This window comes from Danio rerio, chromosome 9 (genome assembly GCF_052040795.2).
Source record: "Danio rerio strain M-AB ecotype USA chromosome 9, GRCz13ab, whole genome shotgun sequence".
Taxonomy (NCBI): Eukaryota; Metazoa; Chordata; class Actinopteri; order Cypriniformes; family Danionidae; genus Danio; species Danio rerio.
In genome coordinates this window covers 19,649,824-19,663,432 of record NC_141029.1, presented here as the reverse complement: position 1 = coordinate 19,663,432, position 13,609 = coordinate 19,649,824, and the positions used below count along the sequence as shown (strand labels likewise).

The window sequence follows — 13,609 nt, the reverse complement described above, 5'->3', positions numbered from 1 at the left end:
AAAATCCAAATAAAAGATTCATTCATTGCTCTTTAATCAGAATGTGTAAGATATACAGTGAAGAAAAGATTAATGAGATTTGAAAACTTGTTTCTAATTCTTTATAATAGTTATTAAATTTTAATTAGCTAAATTGTTTGCTGATATATTTACTGATGATGTATACTAATTATTTTTTTTCTTGTGTAAATAATAATAATAATAATAATAAAACATATTACTGACCATTTAATTGTTTATTTACAGCTCCAGAAGAACATGTTTAGTAATTTGGGGATTGTTTTAGGGTGGGGGTGGGGAATATCCCTTATTATCTCAATGTTGATGTTTACAAGCTCTAAATTATTGTTGTGTGCAGGGCTTTAGATTAACACCCGCCAACCCACCAAATGCGGGTAGATTGCAGCTTTGGCGGGTTAGACAGACAATTCCACCAGCCACTTTGGCTGGTTGAAAATAATTTTTAAATTTTAGTTTTACTAAAAGCAGGGTTCGACAATATAAAGATGACCCAATATGCGTGCAAATGTGATCTTAGAATCGAGAAGTAAAATAATTATGATCACGCGAGCAGAAGAAAGCAAGTGAATACCGAATGAGAGAATGATCATTACTCGTGCTAACAGCTGATGTAATACGCGCGACTTCTTAAAACGCATGCGCGTGACTGCTTAACGCGTGCGTGCTGCCGAATCGTGAAGCAACCGTGTCTGGAAAAGGTTCTGGAAATGCAACTGTCATCGGTTCTCTTTCAAATAAACTAGACAAAAAGTGATGAACATACATCCACAGTCCTGATGCTTTTAAGAGCTCAAAATATCTTTTTTGTAAATAGCACCGGTTGCTTTCACTTTGAACAGATTATGAAATTGCCTTAAAAAGTTAATTGTGTGCATGTGATCATCCTTTCATTATCACACGGTATGTTTCACCTGCTTTAATTTGCTTACGGTTTTATTTGCTTTCATTTTTGTTAAAATGGTTTAATTATCCTTTTTTTTACAATATTGCTTTAATGGGAGATTAACTCTATATTTATGTGCAGTTAACTGGTGATCCGAGAGATCTTTAGCCACGACAGATTACCGTGCTTATTTTTGAGACATGACAATAGTTATTTTTTAAAAGTCAGTTGCTTTTCTTTCTTTTTTAAGAAATGATTTGTTTAATAAAAAGTATAGTATACAGCTATATTTTGCTTGTTTTGACACATTAAATATTTGTGGCTAAAAAATAGTTATTGTTTAGTGTGGTTATAGAGATAAATTTGGTAAATTGTTAATTTTAAGCTCTAAAAAAAAGTAATTTGAAATATAAACTAATGGCAATATAACACTATGAAACCATGACTCCTTTGCTCATGCTCATTGAGCTCATACTCGACACACAAAAAGTGAAATGAATGAGGTCGCATGTGGACATAACACAAAATTTAAATCAAGTAATTTTAGCATGTCAACTTCAAATTTATGCATATAAAATATGTTTTCCCAACAACAAAATTGTGGCTAGTGAAAATGCAGAGTGGCTAGTAACATTGGAAAACTACTAGCCACAGTGGCCGGTGATTAAAAAAGTTAATGTAAAGCCCTGGTTGTGTGGCTCATGCTTGGTTATTCAATGCTGGATAAACTGTTGTTTTATGATGCAATATGACTGAATATTTGATATAACAAAAAATGGAAAAAAAAAATTGGGACACCAAGATAAAAAAACATGATATTTATGTGTTTATCAATTCAATTCTTGAAATGATCAATTCTTTTAGAATTTAAATTTGCTCATTCTAATTATGGAAGCCTTTTTTAATATGCTTCCCTCAATAAATCCATTTTTCGCATGCAGTTGTTTGTCTCGGTTGGCCTGATTCAGCCGCAGTCATGAATGTTGAATGAATGCTGAATGTTCTGACTGCTCACACGTGTGTGATGGCCAATGCCACGTAGGAGGTGTTGATTAACTTCCTGTGACATCATCTCTATTGAGAGACTCACACTGACAGCAACAAGATTCGTGACAGTGAGTCTAGACCAAGCGTCCATGTTTGGGAGAAGCACTGAGTTATGCTGAGCGGCATTTCAGGCCACGACAATGAACGCTTTCATCTCCCTACCGCAATAACAGGAAACTGACCACCAGACGGTTCAGCTCAATTGAATCCTTGAGCTGATTTTATAGGTTTTGTCAGTTAGCACCATGACACTTTCTGTTTATTTCGGTCTGTCTCTAGTTGCCTTCATAAATTTGTAATTTAAGAGTGGCTGAGAAATTTAATGGCATAATATTCTGCAGCTATGGATTATCTTTTTTTGGAGAGTTATTTAAGTTTTAATACTTTCAGGGTTATTTTTATAAGCAAATAGCCCTCAGTAAAACAGCTTTGTTGTTTATTTTTATAGCATTTAGCATTGCTTTTCCACATTTTTAGATTTTTTTTTCTTTTTTCTTTCTTTCTTTTTTTGTTTGTTTGTGTTTTGTTTTGTTTGTTTTTGTTGTTTTGTTTGGCTTTGTTTTTTGTTTTGTTTAGTTTTTTTATTTTTTGCATTGTTTTTTTTTTGTTTAACTTTTTTTGGTTTGGGTTTTTTGTTTTGCTTTGCTTATACATACATATTATATTTATATGTATATGGATTATACACACAAATACAGTTAAAGTCAAAATTACCCCTCCCCCCCCCAAATTATTCAAATTATTATTTTTTTATTATTAGGAAAATTTCACAGTATGTCTAATCATTTTTATTTTTTTTTCTGGATAAAGTCTTTGTAATAACGTTCGTTGTTGTGTGGGAAGAAGAAGACAATATCAGGTAAGCAATATTTATTTTTAGGTAAATGTACAACACTTGCAGGCTGTGTCTGTGTGTGTGTGCACGCTCTATTCTCTCCCGACTGCTCCTCCCGTTCTCCTTAAGAAGGGAGTCTCTCCGGCCCAATCACTAGAAACACAGGTGTAATTTATCATTTCTGATTGACCTGCTGATAAGCCGCCGGGCTCCGAGCATGCTCTCCCCCCTTTTTGGGTGTTCGAACGCGCTCACCTCTCCACAGTCTTTTTTGTTTTATTATGGCTAGAATAAAAGCATTTTTAATTTTAAGGTCAATATTATTTGCCCCTTTAAGCTAAATATTTTTTTGATAGTCTACAGAACAAATTATCGTTATACAATGACTTGCATAAATACCCTAACCTGCTTAGTTACCCTAATGAACCTAGTTATGCCTTTAAGGTCCTGCTCACTCTATGCTATCTGTACTGTGCCTAGGCCCGTTTCCTGGATCGTTTGAGAAGTGTGAGTGCTCTGAATTGGGCTCTGAATAGGTGTGCCTGAGCGCGGTTCACTTGAGCTCTGGCTGAAAGCGAGACATGACTTTTAAAGGACTGTTTCATATGGATTAATTAATCATTCTTACTGTTCAGTGAATGTAAACTGTCGAAGTTTATTAAATACGCAAACCCCTCACTGCACGACAGCTGCGCACCTTCACTAAACCTTCTAATTTATGCAGCATGAGGGCTTAATGATTGTTTATGAGCGTCAAAAGTGGCGGAAGTGACAGTGATCCCCACTGTGCTGAGCGAGAACGCTAACTGAAAAGCGCAGCATCGATGAAGTAAGCGTGCACAGGCCCGATTGTAATGCGAGTGTTTGCCATCGCGGGAGATGGGAGGGGGGACAAGTGTGCTTTGAGCCAGTTTGAGGCAACTGTACATAGTGTGAGTATGCCCTAAATGTCACTTTAAGCTGTATAGAAGTGCCTTGAAAAATATCTAGTCAAATATTATTTACTGTCATCATGGCAAAGATAAAATAAATCTGTTATTAGAAATGAGTCATTAAACTATTATGATTAGAAATGTGCTGAAAAAATATTCTCTCCGTTAAACAGAAATTGAGGGAAAGAAATAATAACTTGGCGGCTAATAATTCAGGGGGGCTGATAATTTAGACTTCAACTGTATATATTATAGGTGGGCATAGATACATTATTCAAAATCTAGATTAATCTCGGGATTAATCTTCAGAATTCAGAATGTGTGCTACCCAAATAATAAGTCTTTCAGAAAGGGTTTTTTGTTTTTTTAATTACTTTTTTGTTATTTACGTTCAACAGTTGACTGAATGTGGCATTACAAACACTTAAGTGATTTTTTTTTTTTATTAATACTTTAAAAACTTTCCATGTGTATACAAAAATCTATCAAACAAGACTATAGAATACTTAAGTCATGTCATAATAGTTTTGAATGGGAAAAAGTGTAACAGTCAGTTTGGCAAATGAAGCCCCGCCTTCTAGTACAGGAGCCAATCATTGATCACTATAGACTGACATTTCTCCAGGGGAGAAGCTCAGACCAGACGTGTGCATTCTAACAGTTTGGAGGTCAACAAAGACACTGGAATCTCAGTGAATACTTGCTTCACAGACATATGAAATATAATCACATAAAGCTTGAATTCTGTACTTTTAAATGAACCAAATAAACTAATCTGTATGAAACTAATGCGAGGAACAGTCCATTCTGTCAAACGCACATCACATGACAGCAGCAACTACTCAAACACCAACAAACTTGTAAACAAAGAGTCGCTGTCATTTCTGTAGGAGATTTACCATTAAGATCAAGTTGTGAATTACTTCAAAAGATCAGCTCGATCGGATGAAGCATTATTCAGAGGATGATAATGTGTAGAATAAATGAGGTTGGTGCCGTGATCTCGTTCCATCAAGTGTGCATGCGCATTAGCTTGGGCAACCTTAAAAAAATGCAGATTTTGTGTGATTTGAGTGAAACTTACGTTTTTGTTTTAACTGGTTTGGTGATGCCAAATGTATAATATAATTGTAAACTTGGAAAACAGTTTTGGAGAATTTGATGTTCCCCATTCAGACAGAATGCCCGAGCATACTGCCCGAGAGGCTGGCGAGTGAAATGACTTGCCTTAAAGGGACTCAAATGAGAAAACTTTTCTTCACAGGACGTTATATTTCTGATCCCCTTGTAAATAAAGCACATGAATCATATACCTTTTTATGACACATTTACAGTGCCATTTTCATTCGTTTGAAGCCTCCGTCCCTATTCATTGCAATCACTGAAAAGGGTGACCAGCACGGTCTTCAGCATTTCTTCTTTTGTGTTTTACAAAAGGAGGAAAAATCGTACAGGTTTGAAACGGCATGAGAGTGAGTCTGACAATCAGTGTGGCTTATTGTCTGTTGGCCTTCCATCAACTTAGAGTGGGTGATTCATCATGTGTCCTACAATTCGAAAAGCTTTTTCACAGACAGCCCATATGACACAACTCATTATATACACTGTGGCTGATGAGGGTATTCTGTTTTCTCTCTGTTTTAATATAGTTTATATGTGATTAGTTATCAAGGAAGTAGTATTATATAGTCATTATCAAATATAAAAACTGTAACATACTTTTATTTTAAATTAGTTGACTTAAAATGATTAATACCAATTTAGTTTAAGTAGCAATTCCCACTATCAAATACTGGATTATTACTCGCTAATTTTTAAGATATTGGCTGTTTATTTGTACTTACAAAGCATGATCGTATTCTATTCCCTAATCTTACCCAATGCCTAAACCTACTACTACCTTTTAACTATTATTCTTTCATGTATTTTCCTTCGGCTTAGTCACAGCGGAATGAACTGCCAACTTTATCCAGCACATGTTTTACACAGTGAATGCCCTTCCGGCTGCAACGCAGTACTCGGAAACATCCAAACAAATTCATTCACACACATACACTATGGCCAATGTAGTTTATTCAATACTCCTATAGCTCATGTCTTTGGATTGTGGGGAAACCGGAGCCCCTGGGAGAAACCCATGCAAACACTGGGAGAACATGCAAACTCCACACAGAAATGCCAACTGATTCAGCTGGAACTCGAACCAGCGACCTACTTACTGTGCGGCAACAGTGCTAACCATTGAGCCACCGCGCCATCCTACTAACTAGGGGTGTAACGATACACTCAGCTCACGATACAATTTGTATCACGATATAATGTTCACGATTCGATATGTATCACGATATTTGGAATAAAAATTTAAAATTAAACTGAAATGCAAATTTTATAAAAAAAAAATTTAATTACCAAGTAAACTATTTTTTATGCATTTCTTTTGTTTCAACTTGTTAAACTGAACCTTCTTTAAGAAAATAAATTAAACAGGACTGTCTCTGGAAAATAAAACAATTAAAAAACTTCTTATAAAATATTATTGAAATGATTCAATTCAATTGAATTTAACAGTAAGAGCTTAAAGCTTTGCTTGGTCACTTGCTTTTTTTGTGTGTGCAAAAAAAAAAAATTACATTTCCAGGTAATCAGCAGTTCTTTAAAATTATCCTGAACTTATGTGTGTCTGTCTGAGAGGTTTTTATGCATGTCTGTCTTCATGTTGGGCATGATGAGTGACAGGGTGGCCGTCTTTTCATTACACAGGACAGTCGTGGCTCTTTTCAGCAGTTTAAGCAGGTTTACTATTTCTTTGGCGTTGCTGATGTCGGCACTATCAACTGTATCATGTTGACGTGCATTTTTGTGTACCTCTGAACTCAAAAGAGTTCATGCTCGTCGTAATCATAACTCTAAAATGCGATATGATTGTTTAAATAATGTGCACGCTTTCGGTTTCATTTCCACTGCTGTTCATTCTTCCCACGCGGCTCCTGAACGATCACTCTGTTCCACAAACTGAATGTTGTTTACTACTTTATTACCAGTTAGTCACAACCTGCAGGTTCTGTTCACTGAAGCAGACGTGTGCGGGTCTATCATAGTCCCCCTCTGTAGTAACAGCTCACGGTCAGCTCCCGTCATGTGTGATTTTGCAGCCGCCAATACATCATTATATGAAGACAGAATGATATTTTAGGGTGAATTGTACCTTATAAATACAGTATGTGACTCTTTCAACACCATTAGAAGGTATCCATGTCGCTGTGCAAAGTATGTAAATCACTGTGAAGACTAAAACTTAGGCTATGTTTGACCCAGTATGTGTGTCAAAAAGCGGACGAGTATAAAGCAATGACTGTACAACCGAAATGTTGCCAGAAGTCTGATTTTGAGAGGATGGGCCATCCTCTATTTCAACTCCACTCATCTTGGTCTGCTAACATTACTGCTGCTGCAATCTGAACTCTTGTGCGACAGCAGGTGGAACGTAGCTCACGTGCAAACAGCTCAACTAATAAGATAAAAACGCACGTCATCGTAATCAAATTGTCATAACGCCACGATGCATATTGTGACATTTTTGCATCGCAATAAATTGTACAACGATAAATCGTTACACCCCTACTACTAACTGTTAATAAATGGCAAAATACTACTTTGAGTTTAGAGTCTTGGTTAATCGATTGTTAATATCAGAAATTGTACCTTAAAATAAAGATTTAATTTGATCATAGCAGGGCTGAAAATAAAAATAAAATAAAAAACTGTAGACTGTTATAACTGCAAACATTATATTAATTAAAATAAAAATGGCTGTAGTATTCAAAAAAATACTAGATTTTTAAGCTTTAAATGCCAAAAAAAAAAAAAAGAGATTGCAACAGGTTTACTTATTGTTAATAGAGTAATTAAACGCATTCCCTTTATAGTTGGTTAGTTGACTTTTATTGACTTTTCTTTAAAAAAGCTCACTTTCTTAAGAAATTCGTTGACTTTACCTTTTTTTTTTGAGGCAAGTTAAACCATAACTTTAAGTAAACTCAATTTATCAACGGGGATTGTTCTTTATTTTATTATTATTATTTTTATTGATTAATTGACTTTATCTAAAGTAAGTAAACCCTTTTAAAGTGAATAATTAACTTTAGTTGACTATAGACCACTTCAATGTGGTCTTGTCATTGGCCCATGAACATTTTCTGCTTCTTATCAATATATTTTATTCATTATTTCATATATGCAACTAGAGGCGATTCAATCATAACTTAATGTTAAAACAGCTGTCATAACAATATTTATAAATATGTGGCTCTTTTTGGATTCCCGGAAGACATAGAAATGAAAAATGGAAGACAGGAAATACATTAGAACCATTGTTTTTTGTTTAGATCCCTCAAAATGATCTATACTTTAAAAGGATCAGGTTTAGTGATTTATTTAAGTGAAGTCAACTAATCGTTAAAAAAGGAGTAAACATGTTGCTTTTAAAGCCATTAGTTGACTTAAACAAGGGAGTAAAACTGAAGTCAACTAATCGCTTTTAAAAGAATGAAGCTTAATTTCTATTTTTAGTCAGGTTTCTTTTGATATTACGGTGCATGACATAACATAACTTACATAATACATATTACATAACATAGCATAATTTTAATCTTAACCACAACTTACTACCATCTGATTATTGAAATTGCCAATGTAAATTGCAAATGGTAAAAAAAAGAAATCTTTGCTGGATTTATATTTGTGTCCTGCCTAAGCAGAGCCCCACCTAGACGGGTAGGAAGGATGTTTGTGGTGGCGCGTCTGAGGTTGAAATAAAGCCACTTCCTCTTCCTGTGTTTCCAGCCGACGTCTCAGACTTCACTTGTGGTTTCTTCATGTGGTTCCAACACTGTTCTTAATTAGCGAGCCTCTGTTCCTGTCAGCCTCAGTCTCTCAAACACACTCCTTATTCTGCAGGCTTGTTAATGACGGCTCTAAAAGTCGCACTTTGCTTTGCTGCGTGGCCTTTGACCTCTTGAGGTCACCAATGCACTTGGGAGCAGAATATTTGTGCTTGTGATGAATTTTACTATTCTTGGTTTCCTTGACTCTTATTTTAGCAGTCTTAATGTATATTGCACAGTGCAATATATAATATTTACTTGAAGGACCTTCAAATATTATTTCCTGCTGGGCCAGTTGTCTCTGATTATACAGTTAAATGCAAAAGTTTGATAATTATCATAATTTCATTGTCTGCTGGTCTTTCAAAGCAGCGATTTCATTTGGATATATTCTATACACTATGGAAAAAGCAACATTTCAGTTCTGACATAACATTTATCTTATCAACAGATACAATTCAATTAAGGGCATAACAAAAACAGGCAGGTGCAAAAATGTGGGCACCCCAACAGAACAATAACATCAGTATTTTGTAAAGCCACCTTTTGCTGAAACATCAGTCTGTAGATGCTTCTTATAGTCAGGGATAAGTCTATGAATTAGTGCAGAAGGTCTTTTGGAGCATTCCTCCTTGCAAAATTTCTCCAGTTCAGTCAGGTTTGATGTGTGCCGAGTGTCAACGGCCCTTTTCAAATCAATCAAGTCTGGAGACTAAGATATGCTGTTCTAGAACATTGTATTGTGTCTGAGCATTTCTTGCTAGAACTGTACTTTGGGTTATTGTCCTGCTGAAACGTCCAACCTTGGAATAACTTTCGCATCCTGACTGATTCCTAAACTTTAATATTGGGTGAATCCAGTATCTGTGCTTGCCACACATCCCCACAGCATGTCGGACCCTTCACCATATTTTATAATAGGAGGTACAATATTTTACAGAAGCAGGTTCTTCTGTGACATGTAAAGTGTCTGTCGTTGTGACCAAATAACTCGATCTTAGTTTAATCTGTCTGCACTATATTTTTCCAAAATGATTCAGACTTGTCCAGATGAGGCACTGCTTACCCTAAACAACTCTGCTTGTTGGCAGAACGCAGAAAAGGCTTTTTCTGCATAACCTTCCATTGAGCTGTTCTTTGTGAAGAGTGTGCTGGACCGCTGAACGATGTAAAATAACTTTATCAGCAGCAAGATAATCCTGGAGCTTTTTTTAATGTGGTCTGTGGTCTCTCTGTGACCATTCTAACCATTCTTCACCTTTGCCTTTCTGTCATTTTTCTTGGCCTACATATCTTTCCTTCAACAAGGACTGTTCCTGTGGCCTTCCATTTTCTTTCTATGTTTCTAACTGTGAAGATAAAGACTTAAAACCTTTAAAATAGCTTTTTGAATCCTTCTCTTAATTTATATTGGTGAATTGTCTTAGTTTTTAGATCATTAGGAAGTTATTTTGAGGTTCTAATGTTACTACTCTGGTTCACAATAAGGAGAAGCACAACTAGCAATCAGCTATCTTAAATATCCCTTTTCATGATTGGTTGATAGGATTGTTCACTCAAATGAAATTTTGTGTTGTAATTAATTAGCATTAACTGACTACAGGTTTTGAAATCCACACAAAAGAGAGGGTGCCCAAACTTTTGCACAGCTTATTTTTCACTTTCAGTTTCATTTCACACATCTCAGTACTGCTACACAATGTATTTCTGTCTGAAAAACATGACATTATTTAGCTTTCTCTAGAAACTGAATGGCATATCACTGTGATCTTCTCTTATAGAGAAAAAACATGCAGCCACCGAGGGGTGCCCAAACTTTTACATTAAAAACTGTTTAATAATTACCTTTTATGCAGTGTTGTAATCTAGCTGTGTGTGTAAAATTGCACTAGCTATTTTATTTTTCAGCAAAGCAAATCTTGGAAAAAAAAGTGTCCCAAAAACAGAAATATGCTTGCAAGGCAACAAGTGACACATTTGCATTGCATTCCAAAGAGCTCGGCTATCAGCACCAATTATCAACACAAGACAACAATTCAATTAAACTGTATTTAAAATTGAATAATCCATATTTTTAATTTTAGGAAGTGATACTCACACAATATTTAATAGTTAGTCAGTGTAATTGATAAAAAAAGAGAAGCAATGCAATGCATAAAACCTTGTAATAAACTTCAGTTGGTTCAAAAAACAGCAGACATGTCTGTGAAAGATGTTTTATTATTATACAGACAGCTGTTTTTTGAACCAACTAAAGTTTATTACTAGGTTTTAAGAGGTAACTCAAATCAAACAGAGTTGCTATAATCGCTATGTGAAGTAAATAAAGCGTGTATGAGAAATACTGCAAGTAAAGTAATTTTGTTTAACACAAATGACGGCCTAATACAGAGCTTTGAGTGACAGCAGTAGTAACGGGAAGAAAATTAAGATTTAAACCAAGTGAGAGAAACTACAGTAATGCCAATAGTGATTATTAATTCATTAATTTTCCTTCTGCTTTGTTCCTTATTTACCAGGGGTCGCCACAGTGGAATGAACCACCAAATTTCCAGTGTATGTTCTGCATGTTTTTGACAATATTGCTAATAAGTGGTACTTTCACTAACTATGTGTATACTCCAAATGCAAGGACAGGGACATAGTGTGTTTGAAACTAGGGACATGGACTTGGAAGGTATGTAGGAAGTTGTTGCTAAGCAACAGGAAGCAGTTGGTCTGATGAAGATCTAAAATGGTGTGATAATGAAGAATCTGGATGGTTTTCTCTCTGTGTGTCAGTAGGTGTATCTATGTATTTCATGCAGGGGGCTTCATTATTTATAAATAGACAGAGCTGTCCAGTGGGATTAGGTGCCGATGCGGCTCGAGCACGAGCTGTTGTCAGCGATACAATATCAGTGTGCCAGAGATCAGTAAGGGCATAAATCTTGACATGGGCACATCCTATTCATTTTGACAGATGAATGGACTCGCTTCACCTCCTCTTGTTCCCATACAGTCATCAGTGACCAAGTGCCTTTGGTTATGCCAGACGACTGAAACATATCATAATCATAATAACTAACATTGACAGTTGCACTGACTGTAATGCTGGTTTTCAGGCCACCTGCTTGTCATGTTCTCCAGTGTCTTTATTGCCTCTCTAATATTTTTATCTCTGCTTTGTTTGAAGATAAATAATTGTTATTTAATACACATTTCCACTCTTTGGGCTCAATTTAACAATCTAGGCACAAAGTCTAAAGTGCATGGCGCAAAAGCATTAAGGGCATGTCCGAATCCACTTTTGCTATTTTAAGGATGGAAAAATGTGGTTTGCGCCCCGGCGCAAGGTCTAACAGGGCTGTGCTTATTCTCTTGAGTTAAGGGTGTGTTTTGAGCATAACGTGCATTAAATCAAAGTCTCATCTCCCCTTCCCTTTAAGAGTCAGTTGCATCACACCATGGCGCATTTGCTATTTACATGGCAGACTTTAAAAGAGGAAAAACTGATTGCTTCACTAGCGAGAAAACAGCTAAACAGACCGTCTGCGCCTCCTCAATCATGAGCCTCCTCCATTCAGCCTCTTTACTTTCTCTTTACTTTACTTTTACTCTTTACTTTATTCCTTTACTTTCGTGGAGTAAGGAAACGGTGTTGTACGCACTCCACTGAAGAGATCCATTAGCCTACATATTTAATTTAGTTTGTTAAGCACAAAGATTTGTTTCAAATCTATTTCTAAATTCAGTTCTAATTTCCAGCAAACAAATAAATGAACAGTGATAACAAAGTGTGGTCAAAAACCAGTTATATCTGAGTTATATACAAACACACATCCTATTCTTATGCCCCATATAGTGATACATACATGTCTCAAACCCAACAGGCAGATAAATCTAAACTTGCTTTTATTAAAACAAATATAAATATGCATATAATAAATAATGCTACTAGTACTAATACGATTATAGTAATGCAAATTGTCATAAATAAACTGAAAAAAATTAGATATAGTAGACATGGCTGGAGTGGTCAAAAATATGAATTTAATACATGTATTTGAATAAATTCGAATGCATTTATATTATTTATAAAAATACAATTATTAAAATATTACTGTCGATTTAATGCATTATTTAATTAATTAATTTACATTGAAAAACATAAGCTAAGAATTAACTGCAAAATGCTAATGGAATTATATGTCATAAAACTCTAAATTTTAAGGATTGATTATAATGATTAAGCATTATCACATTGCTGCTGTTTGCAATTGTGATATTGCTTTTATACTAGAGTTCAGTAAGTTGTCAGTTGATGATTCAGTGGCTTATTCATAAAAATGACTATTACATTCCTTAATGAATCTGCTATTTGAACATGACATTAACAAATTAAATAAATGCATGACAGACACATTGGGCTCTATTTTGACGGTCCATGCACAGAGCGCAAAACCAGGGTGCAAACGCTTTCAGGGCGTGTCCGGACGCGTTTTTGCTAATTTAAGGACGGGAAATCTGCCTTGCGCCGTGGCGCATGGTCTTAAAGGGTTGAGTTTATTTTCTTAATGAGTTATAGGTGTGTTTTGAGAATAAACCAATTAGAATCTCATCTCCTATTCCCTTTAAGAGCCAGCTGCGTCACGCCAAGAGCGCATTCGCTATTTACAGGACGCAAAGTAAGTCTAAGTGGAAAAAATGAGCATTTCACAAGCAAACAGTTAACGGTTTACAGTTTTTTTAACAGAAAACTGTTAAACAGAGCATCTACTGCGTGAGAATGAGAGATAATGGAACTACTTTCACATTCGCTCTTGGATAGGGAAACCTTTACGCACAGACATCAATTAGTCTATAAATAAATACTTTTGTTTGTTAAGTGCAAATATTCGTTTCAAAACTATTTCTAAATTCAGTTCTAATTTCCAGCAAACGAATAAATGAATAATAATAACAAAATGTGCTCAAAAACCTGAGTTATATCCTAAAATACATGATGTGCCCCATATGGTCTAAAACC

General features: G+C 35.4%; 1 protein-coding gene across 3 annotated transcripts in view; it reads left to right on the top strand.

The window, feature by feature from the left end:
* The window catches only part of vwa8 (von Willebrand factor A domain containing 8), a 255,926-nt gene that overhangs the window by 40,491 nt on the left and 201,826 nt on the right, over positions 1–13,609 (top strand).